At 52.5% G+C, this 27,199-nt stretch overlaps 1 protein-coding gene across 6 annotated transcripts in view; it reads left to right on the top strand.

The window, feature by feature from the left end:
- DLGAP4 (DLG associated protein 4) overlaps window positions 1–27,199 on the top strand; it is a 202,286-nt gene that overhangs the window by 79,136 nt on the left and 95,951 nt on the right. For 2 of the 6 annotated variants that reach the window (XM_070247652.1, XM_070247653.1), the window contains one exon: window positions 7,260–7,436. The exons of the other annotated variants lie outside the window; for them this stretch is intronic. The gene's annotated coding sequence lies outside the window, so the exon portion shown is untranslated. Of the gene's footprint in view, window positions 1–7,259; window positions 7,437–27,199 lie in introns of those variants that run through there. 6 annotated transcript variants of the gene reach the window in all.

Here is a 27,199-nt window from a genome sequence, read left to right on the forward strand (position 1 = left end):
ATTTTGCTAAAAGTAGGCTATAAATTTGCCTCTGAGCTTCTTAGTAGACAAAGAAAAAAGGGAAATACAAGAAGTAGCATGATTAACAGTGCCCTTGAAAGGAACAGAAGGCAGTTAATTCCTCAGGTGTGTGCAGAGTGACAATGTCTTCAGTGCCATTCATGTGGTAAGTACAGTATCGGTGGGGCCACTACAACTCTAGTCTCCAAAGGATCTGAGGTTGGAGGGCCTGCGATTATGGGACCCTGGAGGCTGGCATACCAAGGGGTGGGTAGTGGAGCCTGAGCTCTTGGTGGGGGAGACAGCCAGGCTCACACTTACCCCTCTGCATGGCACAGGGGGCTTCAGGCTGACATGGGGGCTCAGAAGTATGCAAAGTGGACCAAGCGGCAGTGAATTTCAGCACAGGAACGTTTCATGGAGGAGGTGGTATTTACCCTGGGCCTCGAAGGCCGAGTAAGACTTTGACCACTGGAGATGAAGGTGGAGGTCATGAGATCCCCACCAGGTCCTGCCTGGGGAAAGAACATCAGTTCATGGGCTCTCATAGATAAAGGGAACTTAGAGACTTGAGTTCAACTGCCCTCCCCATGACAGGAAAACTGAGCCCCAGAGAAGGCAGGGATGAACCTGAAGTCACAGAGAGGCAGGGACACAGCAGGCCTCTGACCCAAGCCTCCTGACCAAGGCTAGTTCTCCCCACCCCACCCCCACCCACCAGCACTCCTGCTCTGGGTTCTGAGTCGCCTCCTGCAGGGTCATTAACCACCTACTGCCTGCCACGTGGTGTCCTCTTGTATTAACTCCCACACTGTGACTTACACAGGCCCAGAATAGCAGCCCCATAAGGGGGGCCATGTGTGCCTCTGCTGCGCTCCCCTCTAGTCTGACTGAACTTCTCACGGTCACAGCCCCTTCTCCAAGACAGAGCCGAGTCCTGGATCTGGGCCTCTGTGTCCTTGCAAGAGAACTGGCTTGTCCCTGAGTAAGACTTGGCTATAAGAGGTGAAGTACCTACCTGGGGAGTCCTGGATGCACACTGAGCCCTGTCTTTGATCCCAGTCTAAATCTGGACTCTAGCCCCAGACTGGGCCCTGACCTTGACCCAAGACTGAACCCTCACCCTTTCTCCAGACTGAGCCCTGACCCTCGCCTCAGACTGAGTTCTGACGTTGGCCCAGATGCTTGGCAGCTGGCGACATGAATAGTTGGGGTCAGCTCTTCCCCTCTTAACTGCTAGAAACTCAGTTGAGGACCCCTCAGTAAAGACCAGTGGTTCCTGACTCAGATTGTGCCCTGAGAGTTCCGTCTCAAAGACCTGCCCCCAACATGCTGGCCTTGGCCTCAGTGGCCTGGGGACCAGCATCTGTGGGTGATAGACATCCATTCAGTCCCTTCCGCTCTGACCATGACCTCTGCATCCCAAAATGGGGTGCCAGCACAGCTGAAACCCTCCCTCCCCGTCCTCCTAATTTGCCTCCTATCTAATTCCCCATTCCACGTGATCCATGGTGAGGGCTGAGATATTTATAAAATCTGTGTCCTTCATGATAAAGCCAGCCCCAGGGACCAGGGCCAGAGCAGCTCTCTTCATCCTCTAAAGCTCCAGAAACTTCAAACTGCAGCCACTGCAGAGGGCCCTCATCATGGTCCACCTGAAGTCACCGCTCCTGCATTTCGGGGCTGTCCCCTCTCTTGCATCCTGCCACACCTGGAACACTGTTCCCAGCAGCCTCCAACCCTGGCCGAGCGGAAGGGGCGGGGCACTGGAGGCAGGCAGCAACTCTGCCTCCCGCCTGTGAGTCGCTCCCCATCTCTAAGCATCAGTCTCTCTGTCTTGCAAGTGGGAACAGTGGCCCCTGAGTCCATGGTTGGGGAGTGGGGTTCAATGAGGTGCAAAGTGCTCAGCACAAGGCCTGGCAGAGAGGAGCTGCTTAACCCCATCCCCACCACGGCCAGTGCCGTGTGAGCAAGTGGGCAGGACCCACTATGCTTTCCCACAGCTGTCAGTAACTGAAGGTGCACCATTGGGTCATCTAGAAATCTCGGGGAAAACACAGATCACCCTGGAAAGGAGGCAGCTTGAGGCTGCCCTTTCAAGGAGTTGCAAAGGCTCTTGGGAACATCCTCGCTTCATGAGGTCATGGAGTGATAGACAGGGGGAGTGACTTGGGGTTTGTGCCTCTGAACAGTCCTTTATGCCAATACCACCTTCGCCAATAGGTCAGAGGCCTCAGAGGTCTTCCAGGCCACCCCTCCCCAGGGCAGACCCCCTCCTCCAATTCTGCCAGCATTCCTCTAGCCTCTGCTTGCATTCCAGTTCACCCTCTGCCAGGCAGCTCCTTGCACTGTTGGGATTTTTCTTAGATTTGTGCCAAAATCTTTCTCCCTGTAATTTCTACCCTCTTGTCGAGATGCTTCCACTTGGAACATTTGTTGTGGAGGCTAGCCCTGTGCACTGGGCTCTGAAGACTCACAGGAAGAAAGCTCGACATGCTCCCTGCTGTCAAGGAGTTCACAATCCACTTTTAGTCAGATGGACCTGGGTTCTAATCCTGACTCCACTGTCACTTGCTGTGTGACCTTCGGCAGGTCATTTAACCTCTATGTCCTCATCTGTAAAATGGGTGGGCATGCAAATGACATAAGGTGATGCCTATGAGGCTCCCAGGATGGGGCGTGACGTGTGATTGGAACTCGATAAGTGGTTGGCTGCGAGGATTTAGGTTGAGGGCAGCATGGCCTAGGCTACAGTGGACACCTGCCCAAAGATGGGGAAGTGGCCCACGCTTGGGCAGGGGCACAGCTCTGAGAAGGTGGTGCAAAGCCGGGACGTGATCAGCCAGGCAGATAGAGGTGGAAGGCTCTCCCGGCAGTGTGAGCTGCCTGCTGAGTAGAGGTCTGGAGGCCTGACAGGCGCAGGCTGGCCTGGTGACGGAAAAATGGGTGAGTAGTGGCGGTTGAGGCTGGAGAAACCGCTTGAGTCATGGCACAAAGGACCCTTGTTATTGGGCTGTGGAGTTTGGGCTCCAGCCTCTGGTCACTGTGGAGGCAGGGAGAGGTTAGGAGGCGTGGTGAGGTGGTGTAGACTCAAGGCGCTGGACTGGAATAACCCTCCTGACGGGTGATGGTGGCCAGGCCAGGGTCTGAGGCAGCAGGGATGGAAAGAGACAGGCAGATTTGAGAGTTGTCTCAGAGATGGAACCTCCAGACCTGGCCAGTGGGCTGGTGTTGGGGGGGGGGGGGTGCGGCTGATGGAGCAAGACAAGGGGGTCAAGGGGACCTCAGCATCCAGCTCAGGTGCTGGGGCTGCCACTAAGATGGGACACGGAAGGAGCAGGTCTGCCAGAGGAGATCTGGAATTCACTTCAGATGTGTTGAGTCTCAAATGCCTGGTTGACACGCAAGGGGAGGCGGCCAGGAGGTGATGGATCCTCGGGGTTACTGGGCGTTCATTCACTCATTCATTTATGCATTCTTCTACCTAACGCACACTCATTGAGCACCTCCTACGTTTCAGGCACTGTATCAGGCCCCAGGATATTGCAATGGACAAGATGCAGCCCCAGCTACCGTGAGGTTCTCAACCTAGTGGAAGAGACAGACGATAAGCAAAATAAATGAACAAATGCTCTGAAGATAAACCTGGATGACATGAGAATGCAGGAGGACCACCACTCTAGATGGGGAGGGAGCTCAGGCAGGCCTCTCTGAGGAAGTGATGTGTGGCCCAAGCCCTGGATAAAGGGAAGCAGCAGCCACGTGAGAGTCTGGGCAGAGCACTCCTGGTGGAGGGAACGGTCAGTGCAAAGGCCCTGAGGTGGGAAAGTATCCCATGTCCCAGGGAGAAAAAGGAGGCCAGGCTGAGGGCTGTAAATGGGGGACAGGGATGATCAGGACGGAGTGTGTGGCCTCCGTGAGGAGTTTGGTTTTGGTCTGGAACCCAGGGGTAGGGTTGGAGTGGGACTGGAGAGGCTGGGAGTCTTCTGGACAGAATGGGTGGTGATTAAAATCCTAAGGGGGACAAGGTGCACCAGGGAGAGGGGCTTGAATGGGAACAGTGGCCTGGCCAAGTGCCCGAGGAGGGCTGCACATGCCCCCCTGGGCCTTGGCGTCAGAGAGACCTGAGTGAGAACTCAGATCCCTCACTCACTCGCCGTGTGGTCTGGGCGGGTCCCCTCACTGAGCTCCCTCAGCTGTTCAGTGACAGCATTGATACCTGTCCCCCAGGGTGTGATGGTGACCGAGAAAAGGGCTGCTGACCCATGAAGCGCTGTGCATTTGGGAGGCGCAGTGGTGAGCTGGAAGTCCAGCCCTCTTGGTGAGCTGGGGAGGGGGCTGGCCTGGATTTCTGGACTTGTTTCCCCACCTCCGAGATCTCCAAAGGTGGAGCCCTAGAGAGCACTGTGGGGAGAGCCCTGTGTGGTGTGACTGGTGCCACAGGTCTGGGTGGGCCAGCAGCCATGAGCACTGACTGGGCTAGAGCTTGTTCCAGCCCCAGCCTGGAGATGGGACCCCAGGCCCCTTAAAGGAGCTGATGAGCAAAGTGAGAAACTGAGGCAGAAGCCAGCACGTGAGAGAGAAGGAAAGGGAAGGAGACTCCGTTTATCCAATACCTACTACGTGTCTGCACCTCTTGTGGCACTTTACACATGTTCTCTTGAAATTAGGAGTCTCCGTTGTTCAGATGAGGAATGAGCCTCAGAGAGTGAGGTGACCTGCCCAATGTCACACAGTGAATGAGCATATTCCAAACCTAGCCTGTCTCTCAGCCAGCCCTGAGGCGGCTGGGGAGGGGGCTCAGGGACTCGTCCTCTCGCCAGGCCCCAGTCTCGGCCCCGGGCCCTACTGTACACACAGGGAAGGTGGACTTCCATGGCATACCTCCATCCCCATGCCACACTGGCCTTCTCTCTCTTTCCCTGAACCTGTGACTCTTTTGCTGGCCTCGGGACCTTTACACACACTGTCCCCTGCCTGGAACTCTCTCACACACACGCACAAACACACATCTCATCTTGTCAATTTCTACTCATCCTTCAGACCTCAGATCAAACCTCACTTTCTCCAGAAGCCTTGTCTGACTTTCTCTCCTTAAAGGCTCTCCTTGACCCACTTAGCCCGTCTCTGAGCTCTGGTCACTGCTGTCACTTCCATCCATCTGTGAGGGTTTCTCTTTGTGATCTCTCTCCTCTGACAGACTGGCTGGTTGCCCCTAAGGGTGGGGACCATGTTTCTCATGGTTTCTACAGGGCCTAATGCAGAATAGGACCACAGGAACTCTGGTTGGGGGTGCTGCTCTGTCCCTCTGCCTGTGGGGTGTGGGGGCAGAGGGACAGAGGAGCCCTGGCCCTTCTGGTCCTCCTGGGTACCTGTCCCCACTCTGCTCCTGACACTGATTCCATAGCCCCATCTCCTCTGGGGTGTGACATCAGTCATCAAGTGGCTTCTGAGACGAGCTGGGATTGCGTGGTCTCTGTGGTGCGTGTGTGTGCACGTGGCCCTGGATGCACGCACGTGTGCACACGGGCCTACGTGAGTAACTCCAGTGGTGCTTCCAAATGCTGTCTCCATGGAGAGGCCGCCCCCACCAGTCGCAGCCCCAGGTGGCTTGCCTCTGCCACCCCTTCCGGCTCCCCTCACAGCTTCTCCATGACCCAGATTCGACCTACCTCACCTCCCACATCTGCAAGGCTTTGGCTTCTGAGAGCTCGGGGCTCAGGGGCCTCTCCCCAGACACACCTCTCAGTCAGGATCGGCTCCAGGTTCCAGCAACGCTTGTTGAGGCCACATGGAAAGAGAGTGGGCACTGGCATGTGACTGCCTGGGCAGGAGTCTGGTTGCTCTACCCTGGTTGTGGGGCCTGAGGATAATGACAGCTCGTTCTGGCGATCCAGTCCTTAGTGTGGCCCATGGGACCCTACATGATCTGCCCCACCTCTTACAACTCCCCCTTGCTCCCGCTGCTCCAGCCACGCTGGCCCCCTTGCACTAAGCCCCTCACCCAACACACACTCACAGACTGACACACTCTCATGCTCACGTGCTCTGACATACACTCTCACACTCACTCTGACGCATTCCCACACACTCACACTTGCTCACACACACGCACAGCAGCTGCACTCCCACTTTTGCACCTGCTGTTCCCCCACCTGGAAAGTTCTTTCCCCAAGTACCTGCAGGGCTCACCCCTCACTTCTGCCCAATTATTGCTTTTCCAGAAGCCTTTCCTGACTTCCCATCACACCTGTTCTCTTCACCTGCTCTAATTTGCTTCCAAGAAGGTATTTTCCCAACATTGTAAGGTATAATGTATTATATACATTATTTACATGTATACATTATAATACATGTATTATAAACATTATTATATAATTATTATATTATACACGTTACGCACGTTTGTCTATTGTCTGTCTCCCCGTAGTGTGGAAGCTCAATGGGGGCAGGAACTTGGTCTTTGCTCGGTACCCTAGAGCCCTGATTGCCTGGTACACAGTAGGTGCTCAGGAAATATCTGTCCAGTGAATGAGTGAGTGAACCTGAAACACATGGGATTGTAGCTCTCATGGTTATCGCCGCCATTTTTCACCCTGGAGTGTGGTCGGAGCTCGGCGAATGGTGGTCGGCTCGCCACTGGGTACTTCCAAACATCTTCTCACTCGGGACCCTCACAATCATTTCCGTGAGGTAGGCACAAATATTATTATTCCCACTTTCCAGAGGAGGGTACAAGGCTTTGAGAGGTGCCGGACTCCCTGAGGCTGGCCAGGCTGAAGCGCTTGGAGCCCAGGCCTGCCTGGGCCCAGCCTCCAAGCCCAGCCCTTGCTGCCAGCTCCAAGGTCGCCACCTGCAAATGCAGCAATCTTGGGAACCCGGTTTAAATAGTCTTATGGCAGCGGGCACTCCAGTCCACTGAGGAAGGAAGCAGCTCCGTGCAGAGGGGAGAGGCTGGGCCCCCGGGGCTGGAGCCCTGAGTTCCAGTCCCAGGTTGGGACTTCTCTTTGCTGGGTGACCTCAGGCCAGCATCTGCTCCATAGCCCCCTGGGAGTGCGGTGAGTGAGGTCACTCAGCCAACTCAAGACCTCCTCCAGGTCTAACATTTGTGGGTCACACACACACACACGCTCCAGGACCCCATGAGGGATAGGATTGAGGAGGTTTGACCTCCTTCTGGGGTAATTCCAGGGGCCCAGTGAAGACCTTGCACCCCAAATGCAATCTTAATCAGCCTCGGTTTCTTCATCTATAAACAGGGCCCCTCCCAAGCTCAGCCCACTGTCCCAGTCAAAGGATTCAGAGGACGGAGGATGGCCTTTGTGAGCTGTGCCCTTTTGAGGAACGACAACCCACCAGCAGTGACCCCTGTCTTAGAAAGTTGACCTGTGCCCCAGGGAGGAGTTGCCAGAGAGAAAAATCCTGAGGCTCTGGAGGTGAGGGGACTATCCATCTTTATTACCATATTAGAAGTAACTGAACTGAGGCTTGAATTTGGGACATGATTTCTCTAAACTGGTACGAAGCAGATTATGAAAATATCAGCAGGGAGGAGGGTGTGTTCCCTTAACAGGCACACCTGACCTCACACTTTTCCCTGAGGCTGCCCTGCTCTCCCTCACCTTGGGGCTCGAGGTCAGTGCACATGAGGTTGCCCAAGAGCTTGTTAGAAGATGTAGGTTCTGGGGTTTCACTCTATTTAGACTCAGATGGCCTAAGCGATCTGATATAGTGGTCTGGAAACCCAACTTGAGAAAGACTGACACTGAAAACGGAAGAATGGGAAACCAAAACTGTTGTACCCACAACATGCACTCAACTGATGCTTACTACAACCCACCAGCACTGAGCCCTGCGCCAGCCTGTGCTGGGACCCAAAGATGCCCCCAGTGTGATGGAGGACACAGATGTGGAACTTGACAAGCAATCCCTCCCTTCTACCTTCTTTGGATTTATTCTGGTGGTGTTTTCCTAATTTCTTAATTTAGATACTTGTATTATTTTTCAGTCTGCTTTTCTAATATAAACACTTAAGGCTATATATGTCTCTCTAGGTACTGCTTTAGCTGCATCCCACAAATTCTGATATATTGTATTTTCATTATCATTCAGTTCTAAATGTTTTCTTATTTCCCTTTTGGTTTCTTCTTCAATCCATGAGTTATTTAGAAGTAAAATTTTCAAACATATGGGCAATGGCAATTTTAAGTTATCTTTTGTTATTGCTTTGTGGTTTTAAAAAATTGTATGCATGATACTGTTTCTTTGGTGTTTGTTGAGACTTATGGCCAGTTTTTGTAAATGTTTCATACATGTTTGAAAAGAGCATGGATTTTCTAATTATTGGGGTCAGGATTTTCTACATGTTCTTAATGTTCAGTGTCAATTCTGTTGTGTTAGAGAGAACCAAGGGCTGTGGGAGCCAAGAGGAGACTCCCGACCCAGCCTGTCTGTCTCTGGGAAGGCCTCTTGGAGGAGGTACTATTTAAAGAAATAAGTGTTAGCCAGGTAGGCAAGACAGAAAGAGTATTCCACCCACCGGGAACAGCATGGGCACAGGTATGGAGGTAGAGAGTAACTTGGAAAATGGAGATGCTGATAGAACTTGCTAGGAATCCAGGGAAGGGCAGATGAGTCTGGGTGAGGTGGTAGGGTCAGAGAGTAAGGTTTGTTGGAAGACATATTGATCCTAGGTTGCTGGGATGAGTCCAGTTTCAACTAACATAGTTTGTACAGAAGGGCATGTCAGGTGGCAGGAACTGGGTGAGCAATAACACGAAGTCCAGCTAACATCTATTGAGCTCTTACTACCTGCCTGGCACTGTGCTAAGCCTTCTACATGGATTAACTCATTTAATCCCTTCAATGGCTCCATGAAGTAGATACCATTATCATCTCCTTTTTACAGATGAGAAAACAGAAGCCAGAGAGGTTAAGTAAGTTGCCCCAGGTCACACAGCTCCAAAGTGGTGGAGCCAGGATTTGAAGCGAGCCAGATACAGTCTGACTTTAGCTCTTACACTCTTAGCCACTACACTGCCATCTCCTAGGTATCATAGGAGGTTGTTTGGGGATGACATGTGGCCCACTGTGACTGGGCTTGGATTACCTGAGACAGGACTGGGCTGAAATGCACAGGCTAGATAAGATGAGGGTTTTATACTCAAGAGAACTGGTTTCCATTGCTGACTATTCCCAGCAAGTCACTTCTGCTCAAAAAGCTTTGATTTCCTTATCAATAAAATGGGCCTGATACCCCCTGCCCTGCCTGCCTCAAGGATCAGATAAGATCGTGTGTGCTTTGCAATCTCTGAAGGGCTCTGTACACGTGTGTTATTGTTGGGCCAACTCAAGGAGGGCCAACGTCGGGCCAAGGGAGGGGGTTTGCCTTCTGTCAGCGGTGAGGAGCCACGGGTGGGCTCTGAGCTGGGGAGGGGCGTGGAAACCTGAGCCCAAAACTAAAAGAATCTTGCACATCCTTCATTCAGCTCTGTTAAATTCAAGAAATATTTGTAAGAGTTGAATGAGTTTCAACACCGAGCCAAGTTTCAACTCATGATCCAATTCCAGTGGGCTGCAGAGAGAACCAGCTTGAGGATTCTAGGCCTTGTCCGCTCACTGAGAAAGTGACTTTTCAATTAGCCATGTCTGCCGCGGGCCCAGGAAACAGCAGTGGTGGCAAGCTCTATATCTGCCCCTCAGGCTCTGGTCCAGAGGCTCCCAAGGGGACAGCACTGCCCCGCAGGGACCATTTTTGTTACCGCAGTAATTAGGCAGGCACTGCCAGCATTCAGAGGGCAGAGGACTGGGAATGCTCTGGCCAGCCCCTCACAATCAAGACTTGTCCCAGTGGCATCCCACATGACTTTGAAATGTCCTGCCAGCCATTCCAGCAGGCAAAAAGATATGTTTCTAATTCCCTTAGCTTGTCGGCTGACTATGTTTCATATACATGCGTGAAGTGTTTTCTGTATATTTAATATACCCGGAATTATCCGGGAATGTCACCATTATGGATACAAGGAAAGGATGTGCTTCGCCTGTATGTTCAGAACTTTACCAAGAGTGGATCAGTGTTTTAGACAAATCACAGCCCCTCTGGCTGTGGTGCTCGTGGTGTTTGAGGAGCTGATTCAACAGCATATCTTTCTCTGTCTGCATTCGTAGCTCCCACTGAAGCTGCGTGTAGGTGCCAGCATCTGAGTCCTTCATTATACCTTCCAGTGGAGTTGTGCCCCAGCATTTATGCTTTATAATATGGTACATTGTAAATTACTTTCCTTCCACTTCTCTATTTCAGTTAAGATGTATTTTTTTTAATTATGTGTATAGGTAGGTAATATTATCTATGAATTTCATTCCAGGATAATAAAGGGGGACATTATCGAATATTTGCTATAAAAATGGGACTTGGAGTCTGATGGGTTTGGATGGGGTTGAGAATTACTGCTGTAGCTTAACCCCTTCCTTTCATGGGGAAACCGACGTCCAGGGAGGGAAGAGGCTTGCCTAAATTCCTGTGGAAAGTGGGAGGCAGGACTTGAAGCTTATACTCTAGGAAGATTTGTCTGACTTTGGAGTGGGGAGACGTGGAGGCAGGAGACCAACGAAGCACCTGGGGCAGGAGAAGGGGGACGAGAGGAGGGGGGGCGGCTGTGGCAATGGGGACGAAAAAGATGGCACAGAGTTCAGAGATGATTTGGAGGCCAGGCAGGCGTGTGTCACAGGGCACTGGAGGATGCTGGAGGTGGTGGGAGGGGGTGTACCTTTAGTTCTTGAGGAATTCCTCCCTTTGCCAGAAGAACTGGCCATCTCTGCTGGGAACCTCAAAGGAAATCAGGCCACCCCACAGAGAGGTGACACAGATCTCCTCCTGCCACCTGCCGCAGAGCAACCAGAGGCCCAAACTGGGCCCAGCCAGTCAGGCAGCCTGAGGCCACACCAGCTCCCACCCAGTCCTGGGTGGCAGAGGCTTCTGCTCCCTGGGAAAATGATGTGTCTGTTCTGAGAAACCGCATATCCTACAATGAATCCAATTAGGTTTCATAGGCACATGAAAACGCGATCCTTCTCAAATGTCCTCTGCAAACCTCCTGCCACAGATAAATATTTTATTCCATTCCAAGCAGTCCTAGGCAGAATATCAAGCAGCCTCCAGCCGTCTCCCTGGCGGGTCCAGACAGTCCTGGCCAGAGAGGGGGTTCTGAGCAGAGAGATGGAGCCCTGAGTCTGTGCCGTGCGCTGCTGCTTTAGCCCTCGCATGACCTCGGGCAGGTCACTTTTCCCTCCTGAGAATTGCGTGGCCTCCCTTGCAGGATCGGTTTGCAACAACCCCGTCCTGCTTCTCTCCTCCCCCCACAGTTCTGAGCAAGGAGCTGGGCACGCCAGAAGCTCGTGTTCATTCATCTGACAAATAGTCGTTGAGTAGCTGCTGTGCCCAGCTCGTGGCTGGTGTAGGGACACAGCCGTGAACAAGACAGGCCAACCCCCGCCCTTGCAGAGCTCCTGACTGAGAGGAAGGGGCAGAAATCAACACGTAAACAAAGACTGCATTCGACAGAGATGAGTTTTGTGAAGGACGCAGTCAGGCTGCTGTGTTGGAGAAAAACAGGGAGCACCTACTGTGGACTGAAGGGTCGGCCCTCCCGGAGGCCAAGAGCTGAATTGGGAAAAGTATTCCTGACAGAGGGCTCAGCAAGTGCAAAGACTCAGACGTGAGAAAGTGCTTGGTGGGTCTGAGGATCAGGAAAACCAACGTGGTGAGAGCTGAGTGAGCGATGGGGAGGGAGGTAGGAGAGAAAGCTGGAGACCACGGCAGGCCCGAGTATGATGTCGAGTTCATGCTACATCTCTGATCAGCAGGTGAATTGTGAAATCGTTCACAACTGCAAATGAGCCGGGCTGGGAAGATACACATCACCCTGGTGGGAAGAGCACTGAGTCAGTGCATTTGGGGTCCAGGTTCCCTGCTGGAGCTCTGCTGATGAGAACACGCTGGCAGAAAGGGACTGCCCCTTACCCAGGATATCTCTCGACATGGGCAGAGTCGTTTGGGGTTCAGATCTCAGCTCCACCACTTACCATCTGCGCAAGTCACTTCACTTCTCTGGGATCAGTTTCCTCCTCTGTAAAATGAGGCATAATCTCACCTCCCCTGCAGGACTGTTAAATGGGCGAATGTATGTCAAGTGTCTGGTGGATCATATGGCCCAATGAATGAAATAGTTGCTGTTATTATGCTGTCTCATCTTCATTACGTTAACTCATTTACTCCTCCTAATGACCCTCTGTTACTGCACGTGTCTTACAGTGGCTCAGAGAGGGGAAGCAACTTACTCAAGGTCACATAGATAGAGGATAGAGGACAGAGGAACTGGGATTCAAACCTAGATCTTCCAGATTCTGTAGGTGGTATTACTTCCTTTTGGCCACTCAGGTCTGTGATAAACTGGACCACGGCTTGAAGAGAAAGCACAGAGTGCTTGGGGACCTGGAGCCTCATCCTCTGAGAAAGGAAGCCAGAAAGTGGGGTGGCTGTGTCCAGGGCGGTGCAGCTGGCAGAGGAGGAGGCCAGAGGGGATGCAATCCCTGCGTGGCCAGCCCAGGGTAGAGGGAGCTTGTGTCTTCTCTAATCCTATAGGGCAAAGCTGGGGCCAAGGAGGAAACCCCTGGGAGACAAATAGTCTGAGCTGCCCAGTGGTAGAGGAGATGGCTTTGTGAGGTAGTCAGCTGCCCATCCCTAGACATATGCAAGCAAAAGTCAACACGTTTCCAGAGGAGATTTGTATTGGTTATCTATTGCTGCATAACAAAGTACCCCAAACTGTAGCAGCCTGAAACGACAATAAACATTTATTATCACATGGTTTCTGTGGGTCAGGAATTTGGGAGCAGCTTAGCTGGGTGGTTCTGGCTCAGGGATTTCTCAAGATGTCAGCCAGGGCTGCAGTCATCTGATGGCTTGACTGGGACTGGAGGATTTGCAGCTCATTACAGGACTGTTGGCAGGAGGCTTCCATTCCTTGCCATGCAGACCACTCCATAGGGCTGCTTGAGTGCTTTAATAACTTGGTGGCTGGCTTCCCCCAGAGCAGGAGATCCAAGAGAGCAAGACGGATATGGCAATGTCTTTTATAACCTAGCTCTGGAAGTCACATATGGTCATTTCCACAATATCCTATTGATTACATAGGTCAACCCTAGTCAGTGTGGGAGGGGACTGACTATCCAAGGATGTCAGTACCAGGAGATGAGACTCACTGGGGACCATCTTGGAAGCTGGCTATCACAAGATTGGACTATGAAACCTTAACTGTACTTTCCAGCATCAGGTGTCCCCTCCAAACCTCAGTTTCCCCATCTGTACAGTGGGGGTTAGATTTGGTGGTTTGCAAGAGTTCCTGCAGGTCTGTGGTAGGGTGAACCCTGGCTCAGTATGTCAGGTCAGCTGCAGAGCCCCTGGTGGTGGAACCCAGGAGCTGGGCACACAAGAGGGGATAGTGGAGGCCTGTGGTCACCCCAATCACCGAGGGACACTGAGGTAGGCTGTAGGATGTTCCCCCAGAGGATGCCATCCCCAGGCCCTAGGCCACCTCTGATGTGATAAAGGGGGCGTCTCAGGGGCAGGTAGGCTGCAACTGGTGTATCCCTCTGCTCCCAAGAAGTCCCACATAAAATTTAGATAACTTATTTAGAAAATACTAAAATGCTCAACATCATTATAAGATCCTTAGGTTGATCTAGAGAGAAATTCTTCCAAGGTTCAAGCATTTTTTAAAACCAAATTATGATTGATTAAAAAAGATAAGGAGTTTTTAAAATTCAGCATGTTTTCTTCACAGAATATGTGGAGGTCCGTTGCTTTAACTGTGTGTATAGGAAAATATTTGTATATTTGGACAGTCACAGCTTCTGTTCCTATTGGTAGAATACTGCAGCTTGTTTGGCTGCAGTTAGATTTGTGTGTACCGCACAACCAGTTCCAAGCACATTTCTGCCCTGTAGATTTCTTAATTTAATAAAAGTACCATTTTTACTATGGCATTATGCTCCATCAAAATTGTATTCCATATTATCGCTATAAAAAAATAAATCACACGCACTATAAAAAAAAAAAGAAGAAGGATCCACGTAGGTCAGATCCTATTTCATCCGTCTCCCTTCCCAGAGAGCTTTTCTGAAAGCTTCTCTAGAGAGACAGTGTGTGAGGGGTGGGGTGGAGTGAGGGGAGCAGAGGTGGGCATGCAGACATGGTGGTTCTGTGTGGGATGTTGGTCTCTCCCACGAGACAGCTCTGCTAGTGAGCACTGGCCTAGCTCACAGGAGGTGTTTACAAATATTCGTTGAATGAATGAATGAATGAAGCAGATATGAAAATGAGTAAGCTACCCACCCCGCCTGTGGGGAGCCCCCAGTCTGGTGAGTACCCTGACAGCTCACTCCAGCACACTGGATAGGATGCTCTACTGGCCTGGGAAGGTGCGGGAGCCCCTGGAGGGAGAGACAGCCTTCTGGGCTGCAGGCAAGAGGGGCAGCGGGTGAGCAGGTCAGGGAGCACCTCTGGACGAGGGGGCATGTGAGCCTGGCCCTCTCCAGACTCGGGGAAGGAGAAGGGCATTCGAGGCAGGGGTAACAGCACAGCCTGGAGGGAGCATGAATGGCATGGCGTGGAGATGCTGCTGCAGAAGTGGGCAGGGGCAGAATTGCAAAGGGCCTTGAATGTCGAGGGGAGCAGGGCAGCCAGGGAAAGGTCTTTAGTAAAGGAGGACGTGATTGGAGTCAGGAAGACACGTAGAGTGGTTAAGAGCTTGGACTCTGGACTTACACAGCCTGGGTTCAATCCCGGCTCTGCTGCCAACTGTCTCTGTGACCTTGGGCAAGTTGCTCATCCTGGGTGCCTCAGTTTCCTCATCTGTGAAATGGAGGTGTTGTCAGGGGTTAAAATGAGTTAATATATGTGCTTAAAGCTCTTGGAACAGAGTTGACACGTAGTGAGGCTGTGTAAGTGGTAGTTATTGTAAGCATTGTATACACATGCGAGGGAGGCATGGACCATTTCTGGAAGACCATATGAGAAATTCCCTGGGAGGCCTAGGTGGGAGGGAGACTTGCTATTTTTTAACACATCCTGGGCACGTGCTGTCTTAATAATGATGGTGGACGGGCCAGGGAGGCTGCAGGGGACTGGTTGGACCAGATCTGATGAGGGTCCAGTGTGAAGAGGATGTGGGGCAGGAGGCAAGGGCTGGATTAGGGTGTTGGATGCTGCCACCCTACAATGGCCTGGTGACCTGTTAAATGTGGGAGAGAGGGAGAGGGTGGAGTGGGGGCACCCCAAAGTTGGCACACCCCTAATGGAACATCCAGACCCAAGTGGACACCAGCCCAGGAGCTTCCATGGAGGGGGAACCAAGAAACTTGGTTGGACTCAGGTTGGTCCCTGAGAGAAGAGCCCAAGGTAAGAACAGCTCATGGGGCCCAGGGATGCTCCCTGAAAGGTGCTGAGACAACAATCAAAGCAAATCATTGGTGTCCGTGGGGAGGCTGGGGCTGCTGGCTCAGACTGTGAAGGTCGCTGTTGGGAGCTGGGCCCCCCAAACACAACAGGGAGCTCTGCCCCTCCTCCCACCCATTCAGCCCCTCACCCTGGCGAGGGGGTAGGTGGGGGTGAAGTCTTCACCCTTGAAGTCACATCGGATGAGTCACCCTCACTCTGCAAGGCACAGAATCCCTGCTTTGCTTGGCCTCACAGGTGGGAAGGGGTGACAGGGCACCTGTGAGGGGACCTGGGGGCTGGCCCACGTCAATGACTCTCCTCTTAAAGGGGGAGTGGGGCTCATAGTAGGATGTTTGGATGCCGCAGATGATTCTTGAACCACAGATGGTTCTTGACCTTGAACACAGCTTTTTTAATTACCAGGTACTGTGCCTGACCCCCCTTCCCATCCCTGAGAGAGGAGGGGACACAGCTGAGCCCCCGGCACCTTCACCTGGCAGACCCTGGGATCCCAGACTGTGTGAGCTGTAAGACACCTTGAAGTCCCCCTATTCTAGGCAACCCACATTGTGTAGCTGGGGAAACTGAGGCCCAGAGGCCAGCAGGAGCCAGGCTGAGCTCTCATTGCAGGTAAGGGGCCCAGCCAGGACCAGTCGGCAGGCTTGGCGCTCCAGCTTTCGAGTAGGGGGTGGGGGACAGTGGAAAGCCCGAAGGAATCTGACAGACCTGGGTTCAGATCCTAGCTTTGTTACTTACCAGACAACTCCCCTCACCTGTGAGCCTCAGTTTCCTCATCTTTCAATCAGAATTAATGACACCTCAGTCTGAGAGTTGTGGGGAGGTCAAATGATACCATGTCTTAAAGGGGTGGATGCACAATAGGCCTTCAGTGAGTGATGTTCCCCTTTAAAATGTCGTCCTGAAAGGTTGTTCACTTCTTCCTGCATTGTTTCATTCATTCGTTCACTAGGCTTTTATCAAGCACCTGTTGTATACCAGGCTCTGTGAGGTATGTCAGACTCAGGAGCGTCTTTGTTCTCAAGGAGCTCACAGAGTGTGGGAGAGAGGATTCCAAGTTTGCTGGAGGGGAGACTGAAGCACCACGTGCCCCCGAGGGTCAGAGAAATACAGAGGAGACGGCATTCAGGCTGGGCCCCTGGGATGAGCAGGAGTTCCCTGGGCAACCAAGGCAGGGGGGTTGGGAGGGCCGTTCCAGGCAGAGGAAGCGGCATGTGCAAAGCCATGGACATCTGAAACTAGCGTGTTTGGGGAGCCCCAAAGGGCCCATGTGTGTGGCTTCCAGGTGGGAAGCTGCTAGGGGCAAGGGGCAGGGATCCGGCAAGGACAGCCTAGAGGTCAGGCTGACGGGCTTGGGTTTTATCTCAGTGGGGGTTTTCCTGGAGACCCAGAAACAAGGATTACAGGGAGATCTATTGTGGGGTGATCCCAGGAAAACCGTGTTGGGGAGTGAGGAAGGGAAGAAAGGGGAGTCAGTAAAGGCCTGTTATCTAGGCAGGTACTGCTGTGGACAGCCGGGGCCCCTGGGAGACACCACTCAGAGTCACCAGCACCCAAGGGGTGAGGAGGCTGCATGTTTATCCACCTGCTCCCCAGCCGGCATGGGCTGAGGACTATTCCTGGGAGCATCAGCTCCCTCATATTTGCTGCTCGCCTTATGCGTAGGCTGAGCTTGCTCCCATAGACAGAGCCACAGTGTCTGCGGGAGGCAGCCTTTGGTAGGTAGAGGTCAGTGCCCAGGAGATGTGGGTGGGGTTCCAACAGCATCTGCTACAGTTTCCGTCCTTCTTTTGGGGGAAAAGGGACAAGCAAATGTCATGCCGGGGACCTGAGCCCCTGTATGCTGCTTGCCTGGCCCAGGCTCACCTGTCCGCAGGTGTCCGGTGCTGAGGCTCCGTCCAGGAGCCCAGGTCAGGTCAAGCCTGCTCAGAAGCCCTCGCTGACTCCCAGGAGCCTACAGTTTATTATTTTTTAATAAATTTTTGGAGTAGATAATATATTCACATGCATCAAAGTTCTAAAGACTAAGTGTGATGTCGTATCCTGGATCGGATCCTGAAACAGAGAAAGGACGTTAGTGGAATTGATGAACTCCAAATAAAGTCCGGAGTTGAGTTAATAGTAATGCGCCAAGCTTAGTTTCTTAGTTGGAACAAATGTACCATTGTTATCTAAAACGTTAACCTGAGGGGAAACTGGGTAAAGCTTATACCAGAACTCTGTGCTCTCTTTGCAACCTGGAATAATCTACAGTTATTCTAAAATAAAAAGCTTGTTTTTATTTAATTCTAAAAAAAAGAAATTAGTAAAGAGTCCTCCTCCTACCCTTTCTTCCATCCAGCCTGTTCCTAGTTTTTGGGGTCCCCTTCCACAGAGAAGCCAAGATGAATAATCCTGTCTTCCCCTTTTTAGATGATGGCGACCATTCTGTAGCAGACGCCGTGGGGGCCCGCCTCACCTCACTGTCTGGTTCCCACTGCTTCCTTCTGGAAACTCCTGCAACTCCCAGCTGAGGGCTTGCTTTCAGCCTCAGAGGAGGGCAGTGCTGGCGAGTTTGTGCCCTGGGGGCAGCCCTCAGCCAGTGCAGAAGGAGGTGGAGCATAAACCTCCCAGCGCCCTCGCCCTCGTGGGGAAGCTCTGAGATGCGTGTTCTCCCTGTCGCACAGAGTTCCCCAGCGGGACTGAACATAGTCGCCCACTGCTCAGGAACGCGTCCTTCACTGCCTTTCCTTTCTTCCCACTCTCTCACTTTGCTTCCCAGAATCGCCTCCCAAAGACTCCAGTCCTTGGCTAGGGGTCTGCTTCTGAGAGGTCCCAAACTAAGACAGATACTATAACCCTGTTCTGCCCCTTTGTCGTTTTCACTTAACAGTATATTTTGGAGAGCTTTTCATGTCAGTACTTAGAGTTGCTTTATTCTTCTTTACAGCTGCATAGTATTCCATAGTGTGCTGGATCGTAAATTGCTTATCTAGTCTCCTAGTGGACATTTGGGTTGTTTTCAGGCTTTTGCTAGTAGACACAATGTTTCAAGAAGAACCCTGTGCACCCCGATTTCCCACGTGCTTAAGGCGAGGCTGCTGCATAATTCCTAAAGAGGAATTGTTGGTGCCAATGGCCTTTGGGGCCCTGCTCTATTTTGATGGTGGATAGCCTACAGTTTAAATGTAGAACCCCTGGGGTTCACCAAGGCCCTCCATTATCTGATCCCAGGCAGCTGCCTCTCCCTTCCCCTCAAAGCCTAACCCCCTACACAGACAACTCACTGTTCCCAGCACTGCCTCCGCCTCTCACCTCTGACCATGATTTGTCTATGCATTCCCCTTTTTTAAAATGCTCTTCCCTACACCCTTATCTGTTGAAATCTTACTTGTTCTCAGAGATCTGACTGAAATGCCATCTCCTCCAGGGAGCCTTCCTGGTGCCCCAGTGAGTATTAACCCCTCCTTTCGCTGGGCTGCACACCCTGGCTTTGATGCTTCCTGGAATTTATTTCTGTGTGTTGTCTAATTGCCATTTGTATTTCTGCCTCCTGCACTTGGCCACATGCTCTTCAAGAGCTGGAACTCTCTGAGTCACAGAGCAGGCCCCATAAATGTTGGAGGAATTGAATTAAATGTGCTGGCAATCGCTGCATTCTGACCATTTTGCTCTGCTCTTTGCCAACATGAGCTTCCAGGATGGTCCCTCAGCGGGGGCCGGAATGAAACAGGCCAGGGCAGGTCACCTCCGGGGCCCGCCTGCCCCACAGTCAGAGCTCTGAGGCCACAGACCGGGGCAGTGTGTCCCCTGGACAACCTTCCCTAATAGTTCTCTCCCAGGAAGGTCGTGGTGAGCAGGCGGTGAGAGGTTGTGTCCCCTGACCTGAGCTTGGAGCTCTGTGAGCTGGTGGCAGATGAGACATCATTGCCCAGAAGCTGAGAGGTGGCTCAGGGAGGTGACTGAAGATGGGCTCTGGAGCCAAACTGCCTGGGTTCAAATCCCAGCTCCACCACATCCTGCTGTGTGACCTTGGGCAAGTCACTTCCCTCTGTGCCTCAATTGTCCCTCTGTAAAATGGGACCAACGATAGGAGGCACTTCATAGGGCTGATTTGAGGATTCAGCGAGACAATGGATATAAAGTGCGTGTGTATATGTAGGAAGCCCTTGACAAATAAGCTTCAGAAAGGTCTTAAAAAGTGGCCTTTTGGGGCTCCTGTAACCACCACAGCTTCTCCTTTTCGCTTGTACGGAGGCTCACAAATAGCCTACAAATGAAGTATTCTAATTTTTAAAATTGTGGTAGGAGACACATAAAAGTTACCATTTTGACCAGTTAAAAGGGTACAACTCAGTGGCATTAAGTCCATCCACAATGTCTTGCAGCCGTCACCACTATTTCTAGAACTCATTCATCACCTCTAACAAAAATCTTGTACCCAGTGGACAGTCACTCCACACACGCCCCTCCTCCCAGCCCCTGGCAACCACTAATCTGCTTTCTGTCCCATTGATTTATCTATTCTGGACGTTTCATATAAATCGATCGTACGACATGTGGGCTTTTGTGTCTGGCTTCTTTCACGTGGTGCAATGTTTTCAAGGCTCCTCATGCTGTCACATGTATCAGCACTCCATTCTTTGTTATGGCTGAATAATATTCCATTGTCAAGCAAGTGAAGTATCTTATCCATACTTCCTGGGTGAAGAAACCAAGGCTTGGAGAGGCCAGCTGACTTGCATGAGGCCAGGTCACACTGCTGGGAAGAGCTGGAGCCTGTCCAACTCAAGTCAGACGGGATCCAAACCTGTTTTCTCCCTCCCTTCGTGCCGCCTGGTTGACAAATGCTCTTCCATCCAGTTAGTCCCATTTGGCCCCTCACAAGGGCCCCAGTTGGGATAATTATCTCCATTTTCCAAATGGGAAAACCAAGGTGGGGGAGGTGACTTGCCTGCGGCCGCACAGTGAGTCAGCCAGAACTCAGAGTCCCAGCGCCCGTGAGCACAACAAATACTGCTTTGAAATGGCAGCCGAGGGAGTTATTGAGGTCCCTTCAGATCCTGTAGGAATGGAGAGGGGAGAAGAGGAATCCTGCCTCTGCCCTCGTCCCAGCTCTACAGTCGTCCCAGTGTGGCCTGGGGAGCCATCCATGGGGTTGACGGGTACCTTCTCTGCAGCTGTGGCCAGCTGTCCCCTGCCTTCCATTCTAGAGTGGGTTTTTGGCTTTTGTTCATCAGCAAAAAATCATTTCTGTTGACCAGCACCTCCCCCCAGCGTGGCCTGACTGCTGACTGTCCAGCCTGAGCGGCAGGGTGCTGGGGCACAGCAAGCATGGAGTCAGGAGACCTAGCTCCTCGCAGCCTCCACCTGCTGTGTGACCTTGGGCGAGTCCCAGCCCCTGCCTGAGTCTAGTCAACAAAGCGTAGCATGAGAAGGTTAGACAAGATTCACCGAGTTCAGTGCTGACCATTCCTACAACCGTAGGCTCTAGCGAGGTTTCTGTGGGGACTGCAGAGGGCAAGACCGCATTGCTGTCCCCCTCCAGTGCCATGGAAGTATCATGGGCAACAGCCACGATGCAGTGATCAAGTTCAAGGCCACCACCGTCCCAGAGAGCTGTCTGTGCTGATGGAAATGGTCTGCGTTGAGCCACGTGTGTGGGAGCCACTAGCCAAATGTGGCCATTGAGCAGTGGAGATGTGGCTACTGCGACTGAGAAACTGAATTTTAATTTTCGTTTAATTCTTTTAAAATTTAAAAGTCTAGAGCTGGTCTAGACAGTTAGGCTCTGGGGACACGAGGAGAGGTGAGGACCACTCAGAAAGTGCCCATAACCCAGAACACATCCAGCCCATGGTTTGAGACCTCCAGAGAGCACTGGCCTAGGAGTCCAGAGGCCTGGGTTCAAATCCCAGCTGCCACAACATGCTGTGTGATCCAGGCTAAATCCCATTGCCTCTCTGAACTTCCAAGTGGCTAAACAGGGACGGTGCCCAGCCCTGTCTGCCTAGGGTGGTTCCTGTTGATAAGGACAGCAACAGCGAATACTTGTAGAACACTCACCGTGTGCCAGAGCTGTGCCCAGCCATCAGTCTGTATTAACTCCTTTATCTCTCCCAACAACCTTTTGAGGACACTGGACTCAGGGAGGTTCAGTAACCAGCCCAAGGTCACACAGCCCCAGGATTCAAACTTGAGGAGGCTGGTTCCAGAACCCACATTCTCAGCCTCCCTACTGCTGTACTCACCCCTCCCTGGGGCCACCACAGGGAGCAGCTGGAGCAGGGCAGCAAGGCCTGGCGTGTCAAGTGGTGGCCCCAGGTGAGGCCTGGAGGTGGAGGGGAGGGGGACGGTTGTGGTCATCACCCTCTGATCCCCCCCAACTCAGGCTTCTCCTAGGTGAGGGTGGGGGGACCCTGACTGCCCTGAGATTGAGGGGGTCCTGGCTTGGGAATCCAGGGAAGAAGCTCAGATCAGACCTCATTTACACCATCTCAGCCACAGACCCCTCTTCCTTGTCTGTGTCCCCATGTTCCTTCCTGCATGAGGGGAGCATATAATTCATCATCTAAACCATGACACCTGTGAGAATGAAACAGGGCGCTCGCCATCAGGGACTCAGGACAATAGGTGGAGCCCAGGCAAACTAGGGCGTCTGTCACCCTCCTCATGCAGGAGCACTCACAAGTGCCACTCTGTGCAGCCTCCTGCTCCCGGTGCAGAGGGACACGCAGGACTGTCTGTGATTCCTTAGGTGGTGGCTCCCATCACGGGGGAACCCAGACGAGGCCTGCCCCCACCTGCAAGGCCAGGGAAGACTTCTTGGAGGAGGGGGTGTCTCTTTTGAGCTTCAAGGATATTAGGCAGGGAAAGAGGCCAGGAACAGCATGTCCTCAGGAAGGTTCTGGGGAACAGAAACACCAGCCCAGCCCATCGGGGACCCAGACATGGAGAAGCAGCAAGAAAGGGAGATGGGGCAGCCTGGCAATCAACTCCCTTCTCTCCCATGGGGCAGCTCCAGCTCTCTCCAGCTCCTGTCCCTCTGAGGCTCTGTCTGTCTGACCATCCGTGCACCTAGCAGCTGCTTATTGTGCACCTCCCTACGTGATGACTCCGTCCTTAGTCCCAGGGATACAGTGGGAAATGAAACAGGCGTGGCCCCCCCACTCTCAGAGCCCACAGAGCATGGAGATGGATATTAATCAAGTACACAAGGAACCAAGCAGGATAACTAGAGACCCTGACAAGTGCTTTGAAGGAAATCAAGAAGGAGGTCAAGAGAGAGAGCAGAATGGGACATAGGAACCATCTCAGGGGTCAGGGAAGGCCTCTGAGGAGGTGATGTTTGAGCAGAGACTTGAATCAACAGAAGCAGCTGGATATGTGAAGAATTGAAAGGAAAAATGTTCAGGCAGAGGGAACAGGATGTGTAAAGGCCCTGTGGCAGGGAAGAGCTGGAGACACTGGAGATAACAAATGAGGAGGCCACTGTAGCTGAGTCAGGATGAAGAGGCTGGCGTTCTGCCTGAGGGTGGGGGGAGAACTTTAAGGGGTTTAAGGGAATTGGATGAAGCAGTTCTATTTGGGTTTCTAAAAAAGTGACTCTGGTTCTGCCTCTGTAGTCCCTTTGTTCTGAAGGTCTGGGTCTATTTCTCTCTATCTTTTCCGTGTCTACCACACAAAGATGAGTGCTGAGTGTGGGGCTCCTGTGACGTCTGAAGCCTTGGCTGAGGCTAGGTGGTTTAAATGGGGTCTCAGAGAGGCCGGGTAGGCAGCCCTGTCCCCACAGAGCGCTCAGCCCCAAATCTACTCCCCTCACCCCAGAGGAGCTGCAGCACCCACGTCCCAGGCCCTGTGTTCACTGTCAGGATGGGCAGCACAGGAATTCGGCTTCAAGCAGTGGAGGAGCCCTGAGGTGGGGACAGTGTTGGCCACGTGTCCCGAGCTGCCAGATCCAGGGGTATATGCTCCAGCCATTGCCTGCTATCTTATTGACCAAACAACCAATTGATTGAATGTCATGCTTTTCAAACAGTTGCTATGGACACAGACTTAGGCTGGAAACAGTTTGGACCTTGAATCCACCAGGATGACAGAGCTGTCATAGATGAAAAGGTTCCTGGAACCTCAGCCTGGTGGGCAAGGCCACAGGATGCAGGCTCAGGCGTCAGATGGAAGCACCCCAGGCTCCACCCCTCCCGGCTGGAGGACCTAGAGTGGGTGACGTTAGTCATCTGAGCTGCTTTTTCTCCTCTAACATGGGTGTATTAGTTACCCATTTCTGCATAAAAAATTATACCAAAACTTGGCAATGGCCTAAAACAATAAACATATATTGTCTCACAGAGTTTCTGGGAGCAGGGACCCAGGAGCAGCCTCAGTGGGTGGTCCTGGCCCAGGATCTCTCATGAGGTGGCAGTCACATTGTCAGCCAGGGCTGCAGCCAACCGAAGTCCTAACTGGGGCGGGAGGATCTGCTCCCAAGGTGGCTCACTCACGCGGCTGGCAAGTGGGTGCTGGCTGTTGGCAGGAAGCCTCTGTTCCTCCCAACATGGACCTCTCCTTAGGCTGCTTGAGTGTCCTCACAACATGGCGGCTGGCTTCCCCCTGGCCAGTGGTCCAAGAGAGGAAGGCAGAAGCTGCAATGTCTGTTCTGACCTGTCTCAGAGATCATACTGGTCATTTCCACAATATCCTATTAGTTATATAGTCAACCCAGCTCCTGTTTGAGGGGAGGGGGCATACACAAGAGCATGAACAGCAGGAGATGGGTCTCACTGGGGTGCATGTTGGAGGCTGACTGCCACAGAGGACTCATCATCCTCACCAGGAAGGGCCGCACTGAGGCTTCAGCGAGTTCACGTATGGGAAGCACCTGGGATACAGTAAGCACTCAATAAAGGATTGCACTGGTTAGCTTGAGCTAAAAACTCACCACCCTGTGGCTGCCTCACCTTCTTCAGCATTTCCAGGCATCCCCCAAGGCCTTCCACCACTCTTCAACTGAGCAAAAGCTTGATGAACCTCTGGGGCGTCCAAGCCCTGTGCTGGGCGCTAGTGTCACAGCAGTGACAAACACAGACCCTGTCCCTGCTGTTCCAGGCTCCGTCGGACATAAATCCGGATGATACAGCAAAGAGGGCTGCCAGGGGAGGGGCTGCTCTGGACGGTGGTCAGCCTGGCCTATCTGTGGAAGTAGCCTGTGCGCCGAGACCTGAATGAAGGAAGGCGTGGTCATGTGGTCAGAGAGGACAGAGCATTTCAGACACGCGCAGGGCAGAAGCCCCGAGACGGGTGTTAACGATCCGTGTTCAGGGAACAGAATGGAAGCCCAGGGGAGCAGGGGCAGGAAATGAGGTTGGGAAGCAAGAAGAAGGAAGAAGAAGAAGATTGGCTTTTAGTCTAAAGGCCATGGGAGTCTTGTCATCTGGGTGAGAGACGACGGGGCCCTGGTCCCAGGCAGGGCTGTGGAGGTGGTGAGAAGTAGTGGGATCCTGGAATATCTTGAAGGTGGAGTTGTTCTTGAAGGATTTGCTGTTGAATGGGATGTGGGGTGGGGGGGGTGAAAGAAAGAGGAGTCAAGGATGATCCCAAGGTTTCTGACCCGAGTGAGCAGGAGGATGACAGTGCTGAATTGGGGCAGACTGTGGGAGGAATAGGTCGGGCTGGGCGGGAGATCAGGCATTTGATTTTGGACCTGTCAGACATCCGGGGCGAGATGTCAGGAGGCAGTTAGAGATATGAGTCTGGTGTTTGAGAGAGAGATTGGACGGAAGATGTCAATTGAGGAGTTGTCAGATGTAAGTGGTGTTTAAAGCCATGAGTCTGGATGAGATCAGCGGGAAAGAGAAGCAAAGAGCACCCAGTTCCTCTAGCGTTGAGAGGTCAGTGGAGGAGAAGCTATCAAGAGATGGAGCAGGTGTGGCCAGAGATGTCGGAGGAGAATGGGAGGAGTACCCAGAGGTGAAGTCGCAGTATAACACAGCCTGCCTCTCTATACCTCATCCCTACCCCAGGCAGCACCAAGGTCCTGGAGGCCACATAGACCCCACCTTCCCTTTCCACACATCATCCCTTCAGAGGCCTACGGCAGTGGCTGTGTCCTCCATGGACTGCTGTGAACATCCCCGGAATGTTTGGCCATTCCACCTACATCATTTCCAGCCTTTCATCACTCAACTCACGCTCCCACACCCCACTTTAGTTGTCTGTCTCTCTCTTAACAAAAGGGCTCAGCTTTGAATAGGACTATCCCTTCTTTTCATTTAGACTCTCTATCTCTGTTAATGTAACCTTAGACAAAGCCAGCCTTTCTGGCAGCACCAAATACAGAAGATATAAGTAGGAAACAGTAAGGGATCTGGGCTGGTTAAAGGGAAGGGCTGTGAAGAAGGGAAATGGGCTTGGTAATGTCTGAAACAGGGTTTGGGGTTAGATCAGTGAGGGTCTTGGAAGGAGTTTGAGACGGGGATCCACAGAAAGTTCTAGATTAGGGAAATGAAGTGATCAGATGAGTTGTGCTTCGAGAAGCGGCATGCTGAGTTCTGTTCCTGGCCTTGTCCCTAATTAGCTCTCCCATGCTCACAGGCCAACTCTGGCTCCAGGATGAGCTGGGACAGGGCAAGGAGTCCCCACTCTGTGCAGATGGTGGCAGCGGCTGCAGACACAGAGGCACCACGGAGCAGGGAGGGCTCCTGGGGAGGCAGCAGCTCTGCTGGTTCCTTCATGTTTCCGTGAGGGCAATGAGGCTTATATTAATGAGAGGTAATTATGGGCACCCGGATGGGCCTAAGTATAGCTCAGAGACAAAGCAGCTCGAGGCAGCCAGCTGCTCCCCCGCGAGGCCAAGGCCTGCCTATTTTAAGACCTCCCCAAGGTGAGGCTCCTGCTACCCCTGGCTGCTGGGTGGTTGAGGGGCTGGCATTTAGTGTCCCAGGAACCATGATAAGAGAGCTCAGAGGGAATCAATGTGACCAGATGCCCAGAGCACCCTGCCTCAAATCTCCTACTACCTAGAGACGAAAACTGGGACCCAGAGAGAGGGACCAGTCCGAGGTCACAGCAAGAAAAGGGCAGAGCCAGGCTTTGAACCTAGGTCCAGCTGTGTGCACTTTCTACCATCCTTTGCAGCATCCCTACACTTAGGAGCCTTGGCCTGTCCCCGAGAATCACGGTGAGGTGAGGAGGGGAGTATAATCGATATTTATAGAGCACCTAAGTGCCAGAGGCTTTCTATATGACATCGCAATTCATCCTCGTCATAATGTTCAAAAGTAAGGATCCTCATCTTTGTGTTATAGAAGAGGAAACTGAGGCTGAAGAGGAGTAATTAAATCGCCAAATGACCTGTGGTAAGGAGGGAAAGAAGTAGAACCCAGTTCTGTCCTGTCTCAGGGTCAGGTTCCCCAGGAAACGGACTTTGAGGTTTGCTTGGGAACATCTGTGACAGGTGAGGGGCGCAGGGCTGGGGAGAGGGAGGAGGTGACCAGAGATGCAGTTACAACAAAGGCCTCAGCTAATCCCATGGGGAGCTCTGAGGCTGGGATGGCCCTTTAGGGTTGTTCTGAATTGGACAAGAGGGCCAGGCCTTAGTGCCCCCACATCAACCAGTTACTGGACGGAGCCTGCCGCTGGGGAGGGAGTGTAACCGTGGATGCGTCATCTCCCTTTGGCTGAGAGCAAGTCCTAGCAGGTGCCCAGCTG

The sequence above is a fragment of the Equus caballus genome, chromosome 22 (assembly GCF_041296265.1).
Source record: "Equus caballus isolate H_3958 breed thoroughbred chromosome 22, TB-T2T, whole genome shotgun sequence".
NCBI lineage: Eukaryota > Metazoa > Chordata > Mammalia > Perissodactyla > Equidae > Equus > Equus caballus.